The sequence below is a fragment of the Sciurus carolinensis genome, chromosome 14, assembly GCF_902686445.1.
Source record: "Sciurus carolinensis chromosome 14, mSciCar1.2, whole genome shotgun sequence".
Lineage (NCBI taxonomy): Eukaryota > Metazoa > Chordata > Mammalia > Rodentia > Sciuridae > Sciurus > Sciurus carolinensis.
In genome coordinates, this window is record NC_062226.1 from 49,550,806 (window position 1) to 49,569,527 (window position 18,722).

The following is an 18,722-nucleotide window of genomic DNA, read 5'->3' on the forward strand; positions in this document are numbered from 1 at the left end:
TAGCATAAATAGTCTTTACAATGTTCAGGTAATTTCCTACTATCCTTATTTTTTCTAGTGTTTTGAGCATGAAGGGGTGTTGTATTTTGTCAAACACTTTTTCTGCATCAATTGAAATAACCATATGATTCCTATCCCTAAGTCTATTGACATGATGGATTACGTTTATTGATTTACGGATGTTAAACCATCCTTGCATTCCAGGAATGAACCCCACTTGATCATGGGGTTCTTAATATGTTTTTGGATATGGTTTGCCAATATTTTGTTAAGGATCTTTGCATCTATATTCATCAGGGATATTAGTCTAAAATTTTCTTTCTTTGATGTGTCTTTTCCTGGTTTGGGTATGAGGGTGATATTAGCTTCATAGAATGAGATTGGTAGGGTATCCTCCTTTTCTATTTCCTGGAATACTTTGAGAAGTATTGGAATGAGTTCTTCTTTGAAGGTCTTGTAGAACTCGGCTGAGAATCCATCTGGTCCTGGGCTCTTCTTGGATGGTAGATTTTTAATGACTTCTTCTATTTCATTGCTTGATATTGATCTGTTTAAATTGTGTATGTCCTCCTGGTTCAGTTTGGGAGGAGCATATGTCTCTAGAAATTTGTCAATGTCTTCGGTAGTTTCTATTTTTTTGGAATACAGATTTTCAAAGTAGCTTCTCATTATGTTCTGTATCTCAGTGGTGTCTGTCGTGATATTTCTTTTTTCATCACAAATTTTAGAATTTGAGTTTTCTCTCTTCTTCTCTTTGTTAGTGTGGCTAAGGGTTTGTCTGTTTTGTTTACTTTCTCAAAGAACCAACTTTTCGTTTTATCAATTTTTTGAATTGTTTCTTTTGTTTCAATTTCATTGATTTCAGCTCTGATTTTAATTATTTCCTGTCTTCTAGTACTTTGTTGTTATTCTGTTCTTCTTTTTCTGGGGTTTTGAGCTGTAATGTTAGGTCATTTAGTTGTTGACTTTTCATTCTTCTGGAATGCGCTCCGTGCAATGAAGTTTCCTCTTAGTACTGCTTTCATAAGTGTCCTAGAGATTTTGATATGTTGTATCATCGTTCTCATTGACCTCTAAGAACTTTTTTTTATCTCCTCCCTGATGTTTTCTGTTATCCATGTTTCATTCAATAGCATATTATTTAGTCTCCAGGTGTTGGAGTAATTTCTGTTTTTTATTTTGTCATTGATTTCTACTCTCAGTCCATTATGATCTGATAGAACAGAAGGCAGTATTTCTATTTTTCTGCATTTCCTAAGGGCTGCTTTGTGGCATAACATATGGTCTATTTTCGAAAAGTTCCATGTGCTACTGAGAAGAAAGTGAATCCGCTTTTTGATGGATGGAATATTCTATATCTGTCTATTAAGTCTAGGTTATTGATTTTGTTATTGAGTTCTATGGTTTCTTTGTTTGGTTTTTGTTTGGAAGATCTATCTAGTGGTGACAGTGGTGTGTTAAAGTGACCCAGAATTATTGTGCTGTGGTCTATGTGATTCCTGAAATTGAGAAGGATTTGTTTGATGTACAGAGATGCACCATTGTTTGGGGCATAAATATTTACTATTGTTATGTCTTCCTGATTGATGGTTCCCTTAAGCAGTATGAAATGTCCTTCTTTATCCTTTCTGACTAACTTTGGCTGGAAGTCCACATTATCTGATATAGGGATGGAAATCCCTTCTTCTTTACCGAGTCCATGTGTGTGGTAGGTTTTCTCCATCCTTTCACCTTTAGTCTCTGGATGTCTTTTTCTATGAGATGAGTCTCTTGCAGGCAGCATATTATTGGGTCTTTCTTTTTAATCCATTCTGCCAGTCTATGTCTTTTGATTGATGAGTTTAGGCCATTAACATTCAGAGTTATTATTGAGATATGATTTGTATTCCCAGTCATTTGGCTTATTTTTGGTTTTTAAGTTGGCTTGATTTCTCCTTTGAGTGGTTTTTCTCTAAGGTAGTTCCTCCCTTTGCTGACCTACATTGTTGTTTTTCATTTCCTCCTCATGGAATATTTTGTTGAGAACATTCTGTAGTGCAGGCTTTCTATTTGTAAATTCTTTTAACTTTTGTTTATCATGGAAGGATTTTATTTCATCTTCAAATCTGAAGGTTAATTTTGCTGGCTATACGATTCTTTGTTGGCAACCCTGTTCTTTCAGAGCTTGAAATATGTAGTTCCAGGCCCTTCTAGCTTTTACAGTCTGGGTTGAGAAGTCAGCTGCTATCCATATTGGTCTCCCCCTATATGCAATATGATGCTTTTCTCTTGCGGCCTTCAAAATCCTATCTTTATTTTGAATGTTAGGCATTTTCATTATAATGTGCCTTGGTGTGGATCTGTTGTGATTTTGTGCATTTGGTGTTCTGTAAGCCTCTTGTATTTGATTTTCCATTTCATTCTTCAGGTTTGGGAAATTTTCTGATATTATTTCATTGAATAGGTTGTTCATTTCTTTGGTTTGTATCTCTGTGCCTTCCTCAATCCCAATAATTCTTAAATTTGGTCTTTTCACAATGTCCCATAGTTCTTGGAGATTCTGTTCATAATTTCTTACCATCTTCTCTGTTTGGTCAACTTTATTTTTAAGATTAAATATTTTGTCTTCATTGTCTGAGGTTTTGTCTTCCAAGTGTTCTACTCTTTGGTGATGCTTTCCTTTGAGTTTTTTAGTTGGTTTATTGTTTCCTTCATTTCAAGGATTTCTGTTTTTTTTTTTTTTTTTTTTTTTTGAATCTCTATCTCTTTGTTGAAATGATATTTTGCTCTCTGCACTTGCTCTTTCAACTTATTGGTATTATCATTCATTGCCTGCATTTGCTCTTTTATCTCATCCTTTACTTCTCGAATCATCTTAATCATGTATAATCTGAAGTCCTTTTTGACATTTCTTCTAACATACTGTCATTGGATTCTATTACTATAGAATCTAGATTTATTTGGATCATTTTATTCTCTTGTTTTTTCATGGTGTTCATGTATCTTCCCCTCTAGCAGTGCAGATCTGGGGTATTGCAGATTTGCCCCTATAGGCTTATAGTGGCCCTATAGGTTTCCAAAACTCTTTCTTTAAGGGGAGATCAATATTAGCAGTGCCCAATTCAGACACTATGCAATCCTAGACCAAATAACCCCTATGAGGACAATAACAAAATTGTCATAATAAACAAAATGAGTTCAAAAATTCTTCAGTATAACAAACAGATTTGCAATAAGGTCTGCAATTTCAAATGGAGGACTAAGAGAATGCAGAGGGATGTAGAATGTGGCTGCTAATGGGATAAGAAAAGAATATACAGAAGTTCTAGATAATAGAAAATGTGAGAGTGTAATCAAAAGAAATTGGATGTTAGCATGCAAAAAAGGGAGAAAGAGACTCTGAGGGAACAGATAAACAAAAGGGAAAGAGAGCAAGAAAAGTAAAGAAATAAAAACTTAAAATTTTTTAATAAGGAGAAAAAAGAAAATCTGCAGTATAACAATCTTATAGTAATGAAACCTCCCAGTCTTAGGTAGCCTGATGCTTGAGAGGTACCTGACAATGAGTTTCAAGTCTCCAGCAGGTGTCTTAGGATGGGATTTGCTCCACCTAAAGATCGGAGCTATGGCTTCCAGGATTACCCAAGATGGCCTCTCTGACTTCCAAATGTGTTGGCAAATGGGGAGCTGCAGCTCAGAGTGCGGACGTGGTCAGCTGGAGGTCCTGGATGTGGGGTCCTGGAGTTCGGGTGTGTTTGGTGTGGTTGTGGGGTCTTGGAGGCCAGGTACAGTCATTCAGTCTGGGGTCATGGTAACAGGGTACAGTCAGTTGTTCTGGGGGTCCTGGCGGCAGGGAACAGTCAGTCGATGTGAGGGCCCCAGAGGCAGGGAGTGATCGGTCGGACTGAGGGATCCTGGAGATGGGGCTCAGTCAGTCTGGCCCAGGGTCCTATGGGGCTTGGCTGTTGTCTCAAAATGGCAGCAGCCACGTGTAATCAAATCTGCAGGTACTGTGACAGAGAATTTCCAAGCAACAGCAGGCATCTGGTACTCCACTGGCGGTCGGCGATCAGTTTGCTGACTGTTGTCGGAGGATCGGGAGGTGATCCTTGTGCATTGGGTGATGGATAGGTGTATGGCAGGCGGTGAACAGGTGAGAGGCAGGCAAATTGCGGATGATAGGGGCCTGACAGTGAGCAATCTGCACTTAAAAAAGGTGTCAATATGCTGGCAGACTGCAGGTGATCACAGCAGACAAGTGGGGTAAAAAGCAGGGGGTCGATAAGCAGCAAAAACTGCCTCACCAAGAAACAGATATCCTCTGCTTGAAACTGGAGTTAAGGAGTGACAAGGAACGCAACCTCCCTCTCATTCGTCATCTTGGATGAGATCTCCCATCAATTTTTTTATTCTGTCAGGATTTTATTTTCATCTATCACATGAAAGGAGAGCTTGTTTTGCTCTTGTGAAGATTCCCTGCTATGTTAATAATTATGCACACCATTTAACAACAGGTAAATCTATAATCCTAAAGCTATTTACCCTTACACTGTAAGAATTTTAGGAAATACATGTTTTAACAATCCATTAGTTTATTTTCCACTTTGATATATTACTTTTACAATTTTAAAATCTTGCTCATTTTCCAGTAGAGATAGCTGTGTGAAGAATTCTTTATTATTTCCTTCTTCCATATTCAATTAAGATTTCTATTTTCATATAGGAAATTATTTCATAAATCTTATGCTCTGTAGCTTCTTCCTGCTGTTTAGGGGTGAAAAGTCCATTCCTGTAAAAAGGGAATCAGGGAGGGCTTTAGGTAGAAGCAGTGTTTTTGGAGCTGAAGGTGTCAATAGTGAGTTGTAGGTCTTGGCTTTGGGTGTCAGAGACTGGTAGTCTTGAAGTAGAAGTGGTTGATTGACTGATTGGTTGGTGAACTTGTATCTGATCTTGTAGGAACTTCTATAGGGAGTTTAGCAAGGATGGTCCTGTTTAGGAAGATCTGTAGGCATTAAATGGACCAAAAATTTCTGACTGGTAGTTTCCTTGATAGTTGTCAGGCACTCCTGCCTAAGAATTTCTTTTATAGCTTCCAGTCATACTTATTCTTGGGACTAACACAAGTGTACATCTTAAGTTATATGAAACAATAGTTAAATGTTTCTTCTTTTGAATGCCCAGGAATGGCTATGTTTTGGTTTTAACTGTTTTGCTAGGTGTTCAAGATCAAGTTGGTGAAATTGATCTTGTTCCTATCTGCTGTTAAGAGTCAGCTTAGTTCCCACTGGGGTCACTCGTAGAGTACTTGAGAGTGCTTCTTAGCTCCTTTAGTGCCATTTTCTAGGTAGGGTGTCCTTGATGATATTGCTTCCTTTGGAAGCATCAGGGATGTCTCCCTTTTCCAGCGACCCTCCTCTTTGCAGCAGGTGCACTGGTTGACTTTTCATCCTCTAGTAGTCTCATCAGTCTCCCTGATTGGAAGGTCATGTGACCCAGAATTGCAAAGGTCCTTAGATAAGTTCTCCCATTCTCTCCCATTCTCTGGATTCCGGCTGACTCAGAGGGCAACAGCCAAATACTGGTTTCCTTGGACCCTTCACTTTAATCTCAAACTTTAAGTCTTGATCTTAAATATCCACCAAGTCAGTCTCACCAGTCATAAAGTAACAGTACTGGGTTTTAATGGGGCCTGTATTATCCCATCTGTTCTATAGGTGATGATTTATTATCTCAAATTAATTCAGGTTGTTTGCCATTGAAACAGTACTTCTGCAAAACATTAATCAGGCAACAGTTATACAATTTACAAGGAAAATACAAAATGGAATTAAAACAGTAAAAATATATTTAGTTTTTGTAATAGTTATCTTGAATTTTGGCCAAGCTATACATCATATCCCCTTGTTGAGATCACAGTAGTTTTACAACAAAAACAAATCTTTTGAATATGACTTTAAATGAGCCAAAGTCTGGCTAATTTTGGAGCCATTCTAACATGTAGTAAGGTGGAAGGCAGAGCCTTATCTCAGGTAAGGTGGGGCTCTTCACAAATTTTAGGCAAAGTGTTCTAGTTTTGAAATTGATTTGCCTCTTTTTTAAATATCATTTTTACAAAGTTTACATATATTATTTCCTAAGTGTATATGAATGCTAGTTCACACAATGTAACATTATATTTAAAATATGAATCAAAGAAAGACTGACAGAGCTTTAACTTTCCTTTTGTGTGGAAAAGTGGCAAAATGCTTTCATGTTTCATATCAACCTTTAAACAAAGCATGCTCCCATTATCTTTTAGAAATACATTTACACTTTTATCTTAGTGTAGAAAGTAACATAAAATCTTACATATATCCTGTTGATAATGGGTCCTGGTATAGAACTTCAAAAGATATAAATAAGTCCCCAATAAAATTTACTATTCTTGTAAGTTTAAAATTACCATTACAGACAAGCTTAATTTGGAGGATAGGAGCTTGATAAATGTTCAGCTTTCAAGACTTGTATACCTGGAAGATATGAGCACATTTAATATACAAAGAAGAGTAATAACACAATTATCTTTATGTTTTTATATTAATCAAGTTTAGCTTTCAAAGAAAAATTTAGACCTTGTAACGTAGTACAATACTCTAATAGTAGTTGTTTAACCATAATTGTACAAACTCTAATTTTTAAGACTAATTGTTCTAAAGAATAAAACTCAACAGATCCTACGTTAAGAGCAAATTAGTATTTTTAAGAAATCCTTGTCAATTTAACATGGATTAAATGTTAGTTTATATCAGTACATTAGTATTTGACCTTAGGGAAACACTTTTAATAGCTTTATCTGCTTGTTTCACAAACATATAATCAACCTAGTTACATACAAACCTGTTGAAATTTGCCCTTTGCTTACACACAGACTTTCTTAGTACTTACTTAGACCTTCATGTATTTCATCACACAGAGACGGAGGAAGGAGGGACTGTATAGAGGGAAAAGAGGAGTGTGAGGGGTGGGGGGGGGGAGGAAAAATAATAGAATGAATCAAACACCATTCCCCTATGTAAATGTATGATTACACAAATGGTATGCCTCTACTCCATGTACAAACAGAGAAACAAGTTGTACCCCACTTGTTTACAATAAAAAAAGAAATAAATGAAAAAAAGACTTTATTATCCAGAAACATTTTTTTCCTTTTACTAAATATATTTCCACACCTAGAACCTTCTATTTTCTTTCCTATCTGCTGACCCCTTTTTTGTTCACATTCTGAAACAACACTTATGAAATTTCTGAATTAGATAAATTACTCCATTTTAATACAATGAAATACTTTAAGTTATTTACATATTCTAATTGAAACACAGTTGAAACTTTTGGATCCCTTTGTATATAGAATTGCATCTGTTAGGACTTAACTCTTAGTGACCTTGTTTTTAGTGATGACACAAAGCAATTTTAAACCCTTTTTATTTACCAATTTAAAAAAAAACACCAATAATGTTTAAGTATATTACCCCATGGAATTTAAGGAGTTAAGATACTCGATGTTACTTAACATTGTTATAACTTTGTAAATTAATTAGATGTCTCAAACACATTTGACATCCTATACATGTCAAATCTAATTTATTTATTTTACTCTAAAAACCAAGATATCGGATAAGTGGATTGAACAGTATCTGTCATCTCTTTCCTGTTCAAAAAAGTCTTAGAAACAATTGATATAGACATTTTATAAACATCAACATTTTATTAGTTTGACTACATAGAGAGACTTGTGAGTTAAGTAATTTTAAAGACATTTTACCTTCATTTGTTTAACCAATTTAAATTTCTTTTCTTTTCTTTTCTTTTTTTTTTTTGTGGCACAGGGGATTGAACCTTGCCTGGGCCTTGTGCATGCAAGGCAAGAACTCTACCAACTGATCTATATCCCCAACACTTAAATTGAACCTCTTAAAATCACATGAATTTAGGTATGTGAATCCACTTTTAAATTTTAATTTATGAGCACTCATTATATATCAATTTTGGTATCATGTACATGATATGTGGATGCATGCACATATATAGACAGACAACATGAGGTACACATAACACAAAAGCAAAGGCCTTGTAGCTTTTGTAGGTGAATCTCTATTGCAATGTTCTAGATGTTTAAAAAAAAACAAATTCTAAAGTTGAATAAAAATAGAACTGATCAGAAAAACATTAACCTAGATATGTAGGGTCAAAATTGTGAGCTCAAAAAATATAGTATTTCAGAAAAACAAAACAAGAGCCCTAGAAGAAAAAAATGATAATGACCTTTAATTATTTTAGTAAAATAGCATGAGAGAGCAAGAAACAGAAAGGCAGAGAGAGGGAAGGAGAGAGGGGAGAAATGAATCTTAAAAACATTTTTCTGTGTTGTAGCCCGGGAGAAATTTAAAATGGACGCTTTTTTTTTTCCTTCAGTCTCAGGTTGGTCCCTCGCTGAGCCTTCTGGTTTTTGCAGTTTACATTCCAATGTAGGCTTCGGCAAGACTAGGCAAGGGAAATTGTTGCCTACAGCTTTTAACCCTTTTTTCCTGGTTGGTAATCAGGTCAGGTTTGGATGCAGAAAATTATGACACATTATCTCCCACTACTTTTGAGGAATGGGGTTATTGCATCATATTCCTTACGGAGACATGCCACTGGATGCTGGGCTTGTTAGGGTTATTTTTCTCTCTTTCAGTGACAAACAGGTTAAATTTTGCTTCGTCCTAAGTATGGAACATGTTGATGGCACAATTATGCTTTCTTCTTTGAGATCTTATTACCTTCTGTCAGCTAAGAAGTTTAGGAGCTCTGTAATGGCCTTTGACATTCCTCCTGGGTGGAGGCACATAAAAGGATGTCCTCTACATATTGGAAAACAATTACAGATGTTTTATCTCTGAATTTTGCTAAGTTCTTAGTTAGGGTTTGTCCGAACGGGCGAGAGCTATTGCCAAATCCTTGAGGTAACACTTTCTAGGTTAATTGAGATCCACTATCTGGTTCCTTAAAGGTAGACAGAAATTGTGATTGAGGGTCTAGGGTATACAGAAAAAGGCATTTTTAAAATCTAACACAGTACATCAAGCAGTAGCTGGAATCTAAGAAAACAGAGTACATGGATTAGGAACTACAGGGTGGAGGGAAATTACTGCTTCATTAATTATCCTAAGGTTTTGGACTAGGCAGCTGGCTTTTTGAACTTCTAAAATGGGTGAATTGCATTGGCTGTTGCTCTGTCATTTGAGGTTTTGAATGATCTTTAATTAGCCCTTTTTCTTGTCTTTATGCTCTCTTTGTTTCTTTTTCTTTTGATCTCTATTATAAAAAGGGAAGATACAAGCTTGAGGAGATCATCTAAGGATTGATCAGGGCCATATGCCAATTTTGTAATTGCCTCTAAATATTTGGGGCTGATTGAATGATAAATTTATCCTTTAAAAGTAGGTGGTCCTCTATGGATACAGGATTCAGGGTGGCGTGTTTTCTTATTGCCTTTCTGAGTCTCTCCATGAAAATAGCAGGACTTTCCTGAAGGCCTCATGTAATAGAATTCCAGTGTACTCATTATTTCAATCCCAGTTAGGATGTTTTCTGGAAACTGCCTGTGCTCTAGATGGTTAAGTAATAGCACAATTTTTCCAGGTGAAGCCAAATACCTGGCATAAATTCTTAAACATCTCAATATATTTATTTGGATCCTCCAAATACCTTCCTAAATTCATTTTTATCTGTCTTAAGATGGTGGGGGCCTTGATTTTTTTCCTTAGTAGGTGTTTCCTTAATGTTTTCTCCTCTCATGATAGAGATTATTGAGGCCAAGCCTGGTAACATATGAAAGGCACTTCTCTTGATCATTTGTAATTTTGCAGTACGCAGGCTAGTGATAAACCTGGTAATACTATTGAGAAAGAAGTTCCCATCTGTGTTAGAAGAAATATTAGGGATGTCTCCCTAAGTTTGAGTTTCCATACTGTCCAGAAAACCCATCTCTCATCACCTGACTTTGTCAAAGTTATTTCTGGACTTCTTTGGCAAGGTACTAGGGTCCCAGTTTGCCCCGTGCTAGAGACCCTTGGAGGATTCAGAGTTAAGGGCATTACTGCTTTCCTCCCTGCCACTATAAACTCCTAATTATAGAAAAAAAATGACAAAAGTAAAAATTGTGCATTTTTGCCTATTTTTTTGCACTGTAGACTAAAGGAATCTCCAGAGGGTGAGGGCACATTTATTGGTCGTTAGGCATATAATGCCCTTTACTTGGAGGGTCTCACAGGAGGGGTTGATTTTAAATGTCTCCCTCTTGCGGCTTAATGAGAATACAGTGAGCACATTTAAGCACAGGAACAGTAATGGGGAGACTCTAGATAGACTAGTGAAGGCTAACTGTGCAAACAAAGGGAACCTGGGCATTTTCTTACTAATCATCCCAGGCTTTTCAGCAGAAGGTTGAGATTGGTAGGGAGGGAGCTCATCATCAGGGTCAAAATCTGGGTTTTCAGGAAGGCCCTGGGGTTGAAGGATCTTAAGGGCTAGTAGAACCTGGGCCAAAGAAGAAGAGGAGCAGAGGGACAGCTTGGAACAGAGGAAGGAGAAGATCTGAACATAGGGGATCTCTTTTCCTTTCCCCAAGTGCTCATAAGAGTTGAAAAGGTCCCTTAAAATGTTGGGATCTAGGGTGCTGCTAAGTGGCCACTTGGAGTCATTGTCTAAGGTATAGAGGGGCCAAATTTGATTGCAGAGACAAACTAATTTTGTGCCTTCAAGTCAGGGGTGAGGTGGAATGAGTTCAAATTTACCAAAAGACAACCCAAAGGGGTGTCTGAGGGGATGGTGGAGGTGAGTGCATTCACGGCAAAAGAGAGAGTTGGTAGGCAGAAGCAAAGTCATCCCTCTGTGCTCTCTTGGACCAAATGAGAAAGATCTAACCGTTCTGGGAGTCATTGCTACCTCAGGACAGTGGTAGCTGGGGCTAAGGCCTGTAGGGGTTCTTGGTGCCTGACCCCAGGCCTTTAAGCTGGAAGAGTGACCAAGACCCATAGAGAAGGATCTTTTATTGGGGTGAGGCCCTCTGGACTCACAGACTTGGTTAATGGTGGGAATCAATCGTGGCTCTGAAAGCTGTGGTTGGGGGTGCCCCCAGCCAGGCAAGGAACCCTGAGAGTGCCAGATGTTCAAGGGTCACTTCCTGGGACCTGCAGGCTGTTTGAGTCAACCAAAGGCAGGGGAACTTACCCAAATCAGCCGGTGGTGGATGAATAGTCAAGCGCCCGGTGAAATGGAAGGTGAATTTCCTGTGAAGGTGGGCTTAGGCTGAGTATAGGATCTCAAAGCAGCTCTGATCCCCAAAGGGAGAGTAAGATGGATGGGAGAGCCTATCCAACTCATGGTACCAGTGAAAGGACACACGAAAGGTTCAAACAGAGTCCAAGCACCATGCCACACACTGGAATCTCTCACAAGAGGTTTATTGTCAGTAGCACAAGGGCCAACAAACAAGGCTGTCCCCCCAGGGAAAGCAGCAGAGTGTCATTTCTCACAAAGCAGTTTTATAACCTGCAGTAGGAATTCCTCCTAAGGGTTGCATCACAGGCTTGGGTGGGGTTGACCTCCACATTTTATGGGAAGCTAAGCAACATTGCCTCAGGATTAAAACTTAGGAGCCCCATTGGTGAAATGGCTTCTAACCTAAAACGGTGGATCCGATGCCAGCAACATATATATGTGCATATATGTACATGTTCATGCAAACATTGTGGATTGTGACCTGTGACACTCCCCTCTGCACCCTACTTTCCTAGATCCTATCATGTCACTCCCATATTACAATAGTTTCCTCTGTTTTTGTTGCAGAAATTACCAGTGTGCCTGGCAAAGTGTTGCACACCTGTAATCCTAGTGGCTAGAGAGGCTGAGGATGGAGGATCAGGATTTCAAAGGCAACTTCAGCAACTTAGCAAGGTCTTAAACATGCAGCAAGAGCCTGTCTCAAAAACAAACAAAAAAAAAAATTAAAAGGGTCGGGTTATGGTTTGGGGCTTAAGGGCCTCTGGATTCAATCACTGGTACCAAAAATACATAAATAAATAAAGAAGAAAAGGAAAAGAAAAAGAGAAAGAACACAATCGTCATCAGGTAAAAATGCAACTTTCAGAATGAAAGAATATATTTTCATATCATTTATCACACAATATCAGACACAGGCTACAATGTGGTCAAACCTGAAGACATTAAGCTAAGAGATATGATTTTGTAAAAATCATTATTGTAAAAAACAGCATGGTATTGGCACCAAAACAGCCATGAAGAACAATGGAACAGAAGACAAGACACAGAGACAAACCCACACAAGTACAGTGATCTCTTACTAGACAAAAGTGCCATAGACACACATTAGAGAAAAGTTGGCCTCTTCAACAAGTGGTTCTGGGAGAATTGGAAATCCTAATGTAGCAGTACGAGATTTAACCCCTATCTCTCACCCTAGACATAAAAACTCAAAGTGGATCAAGGACTTGGGCATTAGACGAGAAGCCTGTGCCTACTAGAAGAAGTGGCATTTTGTGCACTCAGGAAGTGGTGGCTTGTGTTAATACCTGACAATGGGACTGAACATCTCCCTGGAAGTTCAGAAGATTCCTGATGATTTTTTTGATTCTGGCTCCTGGCACACCGCCTCTGTTGCCCTCAGCATCCCTGAGGATTCCCACATCACCACAGTTTTCTTCCTTTCTGAGGTAGAATTCCTACCTGTCATTGTCTCCCTTCACCTGCCTGCCCATTCACACAGGGCTGCTTTCGGATGTGTTGTGGTTTCAGCTTCATAGTTTCCCTAAACAGCAGCACAGCACAAATACAGAAGTTCCATAAACCGTCTAGGTTTTGCAGAGACATCTGGTGGAGAGCTCTCCTTAATCTCCATTGCATGTGATGTCATAGAAGCTGTACCCAAAGAAAACAGAAAGTAGCATCCAGTGCGTACAGGCTAAGGGAAACTCTTTCAGGGAAGAACTCTCCCTGGCCCAGTGTGACAAGGGCAGTGACAGATTTGGGGCAGATTTTTGATCTCTGTAGAAGTCCAACCACTGCATGGATTTTCCTCTTACTGCAGAGGCTGCTTTGGGGCAATGATAACGGTTACCATCTATGTAAGGATGTGTACCCATATAGCGACAGCTCACCTCTCTCAGGAACTACCTTCAAAAACATGATATGTACTTTTTTTAAAAAAAGAAGTTCTGGAAAGAGTTCAGGGAAGATTAAGAATAGTCACTGTCCGCATGGAAGATAACTCTTACTTGTAGGTTGAGTCAGAACATGACAGCTTGTAGACCGTTCTGGAGAAGTTAGTCTCTGGAACTGACTGGAAATAGGTATGGTACTCCCCTGGATGATTCTGATGGCTGGCCCATTCCTCCTTATTTGCTCTGGCTCACATTCCTCTATTAGGACATCACAATAATCATTTTCCCCTTCTTCCAGGACTCCCCACTTGGGGTTTTCCTTCCCTCCTCATTAGCCTGCTCTGCATATTCATACAGCTGTTTTCTCTTCCATTGTGGTTTCTTTTCATCAATTTCCCTTTAGTAGTACAGATACCACATTTGACAGCAAAAGTTGAGTCAAAGTTCTGTTTGTCAAAAACTCCTATGTGAGTGGTTCTTGATCACTCCTTATGAATATTTTCGGAAAGGAGGTCTTGTCTCTGTTACAATGATGTCACAGTAGATGAAGCTAGAAGGAAATGGCAAGATCCATTGTCCTCTCAGGCTATGACAAGGTCACAGAGGCAGATCACCATCTGCTTGCCACCAAGACTGAGGAGGTCAGCAAGTCTGTGGAGAGCTGGCATTGTTGGGTTGCAGCAGTGTTGGTCTCCAGAGGGGGAAAAGGCACAAGTGTCTTACCTAGTGGGGGAAAAGGGGCTCTTTTCTTTAATATTGGAATGAACTACTTTCTTTGGTATTTTAATCTTAGGGAAAATACTCCCAGTTTCAGGCAGATTCTGTTCTCTGAGCCAAGGTCAGGTCTGGGGAGCAAAGGGTCAGAATGCAACCTTTTTGGTGGTCCAGGCCCTCCTGACCCATCACTACCTCCATTTTCTCAGGACACAGGGCAGGAGGCAGGAGAGCTGCCCACCTGGTGTGGAGCTGAAAAGATAGGACAATGTGGTGAATGGTGCATTAGCTCCTTATTAAGAGCAACTTGTCCCTTGTACCAATTCTTTCCTACTGTCAGATTCCATTCTTTTACTTTACAGTCAATAGGAAGATCTTGGTGCTCCTCTGCATAGGTCATGAGCTTGTATCAGTTCTGCCTGGACTTGGCCATCAGAGCACAGAGGAGAGTAAAGGACTTCAGAGGACACAGCTGACAGCTGACCCTGTGGACTCTGTTTGGGTAGGACCAGGAGGAATTCAGGCACTCTTCACAGCACTGAGACATTGCTGGGCTAGAGAACCCCAGTTTATTATGTAGAAATTTTGGTCCCATCCTTTCTTTCCTTGTCCACCCCTTGTGAGGTAACTAGTTTAGGAGCAGAGTTGTTTGGATGCTTTTTTGATGAACCTGACTGTCTTTGAGAGCTGACATCTCTCAACCATTATGACCTCTTCCATTCTTTGCTTACTACTTACTTACACTTTATGTAATTTTTCATCATATTCATATCATATTTTATGTTTATATAATTTGGAAAAATTTTATGCAAACTTCATAACATAACATTTCCCTGAAATCGATGTGGCCACATATTGCTTCAAATCCTAATTATAGTAACCTAGTATATATTCAATAGAGTGGAGAACCTTGAGGTAGGGTGGAGTATGGGGCACAGGCGGGCTAGGGGGAGGGAATCAACACTGAGGTGTCAAGTGTTCCTCACTGCAGACACAGGCTGTGCTTCACCCACCCCCATCCACACCCTGGAACATCCAGCCCAATAAGAAGGGGCACCAAAAGATAGGAGGAGTGTACAGAGGGGCCAGGGATCACAACACAGCACAACCTGGAGACAATCAAGTTTTTTGAACTGCATGACCAGGAATGTGAACAGGGCCACACTTGACGCTTCTTGTCTACTAAAGCCTGAGTAATGGAGGTCAGTACCCACTGATGTTCAGCCTAGCACAGAAACAGTAAGCAGAAGAGGATCTGCCCACTCTTCTTTACCTAATGAACTGCCAAAGAATCCAGCAGCTTAACTGTGCTCCTGTTACAGCTTTCCATGTCCTGATTCTACTGGAAAGTGATTGCTCACAGATCACGACCCTTATATGTCCACAGCATTGGATCTCATGTCTAAAAACAGGAAGAAGTTGAAGGAGCCAAACTGAGAAAATAGAAAGATAAGAGGGACTCTTTACATGTCCACTGGAATAATGGTTGGTCCTCGGGAAATGGAGCAGTATCAATTGTGGCTTCAGCACACGGAGATATTCATGAGGCCAGTGCAATCCACAGAATCTCAATCCTGTCATGAGGCAGCCCTTCTAAAAACAAGCAGTGTGTGAACAGCACTTGAACTACAGTGTCACAAGGAGACATTTGAGGACATATAGTAATAACCAGGGTGTCACATTTCTCTTTTACTATTATGCATTTATTTTCAGTCTTTACTCTGGTGCTTTCTAATTGCACCCAGTAACGGGATTCATAGTGATGTATTCATATCTGCACATAACTTAAAGTGGTCAATTTCTTTGACCAGTACCACCCATTTCCTTCCCCTTTTTCCTCATCTTAATCCTAATTTTCGCTCATCTGATAGCCCTTCTATTTTCATTACAATTATTATTTTTTCCCTTTTTTCCCTCTCTCTAGTTTCCACATTTGAGAGAAAACATACAAACCATGACTTTTTGAGGCTGGCTGAATTTACTTTAACAATATTGTCTGGATCTATCCATGTAACTGAAAATGCCATAATTTTTCTTATCTTTGTAAATACATAAAACTCCATTGTACATACATATAAAGCACATTTCCCTTATCCATTCATCATTGATAGATACCTGAACTGCTTCCTTAACCTGGGAACTGGGGACTGGAAATTAGAATTCTTTCTTATCTTAACTCCCTTGTCTACTTCATCCATACTGTCTTTCATTCTTCTGTCTTTCCTAGTCCCCTTTATCTATTCCAAGGAACTTCTGTTCTTCTACCTCCTCTTATTGTGTGTTAGCTTTCACTTATCAGACAAAACATTTGGCCTTTGTTTTTTGGACTTGGCTTATTTTACATAGCATAGTCTTCTGTTCCATCCACTTCCTGGGCATATCCCATAATTTCATTCTTCTTTATGGTTGAGTAATATTCCATTGTGTATATATATACCACATTTATTTATCCATTCATCTGTTGAAGGGCACCTAAGGTTGGTTCCATAGCTTAACTATTGTGAATTGAGCTGCTATAAACATTGAAGTGACTGTGTCATAGTAGTATGCTGATTTTACATCCTTCAGATATATGCTGAGGAGTGGGATAATTGGGTCAAATGGTGGCTTCATTCCAAGTTTTCTGAGGACTCTCCAGACTGCTTTCCAGAGTGGTTGCACCAATCTGCAGTCCACCAGCAAGGTATGAGTGTACCTTTTTCCCCACATTGTGGCCAACATTTATGGGTGCTTTTAGTCTTGAAAATTGCCATTTTGACTGGAGTGAGATGGACTCTCAGTGTGGTTTAAAATTACATTTCTCTCTTTTCACTCCCCTGTGCCTCACCTGCCTCATTTCCGATGACTCCCGGAAGTGCTGCTGTGCTTCATAACTGCCTGGAGGCCCGCACTCCCTCTGCACCAGCAAGTCAGAACGTGCCACACACATGCACGATTGGGCGGCCCTCACTTTTTGACTACCCTGCGTCCTCGGTAAGATGGCGGGGGAACTGAAGATCCGAGAGTAAGGTGTTCCCCTTCTTACTCCTCCTAGTCCACCACTCATGCCTATGGTCCCTCCTGGAAGAACCCACCCCACCATCCATCTCACCACCAAAAATACACCCACAATAAAAACCTGAAAAAAATATAAATTTCTCTAATTGCTAGAGATTTTAAGCATTTTTTCATATATATGTTGACCAATCATATTTATTCTTCTGTGACATGCCTGTTCATTTCCTTTGTCCATTTATGGATTGGCTTAGTTATTTTTGTGGTGTTAAGTTTCTGTGTTCTTTATATATCCTGGAGATGAGTGCTCTATCTGAGGTGCAGTTGGCAAAAATTTTCTCCCATTCTGGAGGCCCCCTCTTCATATTATTGACTGTTTCCTTTGCCGTAAAGAAGTGTGTAGTTTGAATCCATCCCATTTATTGATTCTTTTTTTAAATTTATTTTTATTGTACACAAATGGGATACATACTGTTTCTCTGTTCGTACATGAACTAAAGGCATACCATTTGTGTAGTCATACTTTTACATGGGATAATAGTGTTTGATTCATTCCCTTATTTTTTCCCTTCCCCCCAACCCCTCCCACCCTTCTTTTCCCTCTATACAGTTCCTCTTACCTCCATCCATTTATTGATTCTTGATTTCACTTCTTGCAGTTTTCCCATAAAAGACTCCTTCTTGTTGAGGAATTCGGTTCCTAAACTGACCTGATAGAGAGTTGGGCCTACATTTTCTTCTAGGAGGCACACGGTCTCTCATCTAATGCCCAGGTCCTTGATCCACTTTAAATTGAGTTTGTGTTTAGGGTGAAAAATAGGGGCAAAATCTCATTCTGTTACATTTTGTTTTCCAGTTCTCCCCAGTACCACTTGTTGAAGAGGCTAGCTTTTCTCCAATGTGTATTTATGACACATTTGACTAGTAAGAGATCACTGAACTTGTGTGGGTTTGTCTCTGTGTCTTGTCTTCTGTTCCATTGTTCTTCATGGCTGTTTTGGTGCTAATACCATGCTGTTTTTTACAATAATGATTTTTACAAAATTATATCTCTTAATGTCTTCAGGTTGACCATATTGTAGCATGTGTCTGATATTGTATGATAAATGATATGAAAATATATTCCTTTATTCTGAAAGTTGCATTTTTACTCTATGACTCTATGATTGTGTTCTTTGTTATTTAGAATTTATTTATTTTGATTCATTGTACACAAATAGGGTACAAATGGGATTGTTTCTCTGGTTGTACAGAGATGTAAAGTCACATCGTTTGTATAATTATACAAGTACATAGAGTAATGATGTTTGTCTCATTCTGTTATTTAAAGAAATATTTCTCCTTTTTTTTGGTGGTGCTGGGGATTAAATCCAGGGCCTTGTGCATTCTTGTGTACCAAGTAAGCTATATTCCCAGCCTTGATTGTGTTCTTTCTCTTTCTCTTTTTCTTTCTTTCTTTCATTCTTTCTTTCTTTCTCTTTCTTTCTTTCTTTCTTTCTTTCTTTCTTTCTTTCTTTCTTTCTTTCTTTCTCTTTTTCTTCTTCTTCTCCTTCTCCTTCTCCTTCTTCTTCTTCTTCTTCTTCTTCTTCTTCTTCTTCTTCTTCTTCTTCTTCTTCTTCTTTTTTTGATACCAGGGATTGAACCCAGAGTCACTTAAGCTCAAACCCACATCCCAGACCTTTAATTTTTTTAAATTTTGAGACAGGATTTCACCATGTGCTTAGGACCTTGCTAAGGTGCTGAAGCTGGCTTTGCACTCCTGATCCTCCTTCCTCAACCTCCCTAGCCACTGGGATTACAGGTATGCACCACTACGCCAGGCACACTGGTAATTTC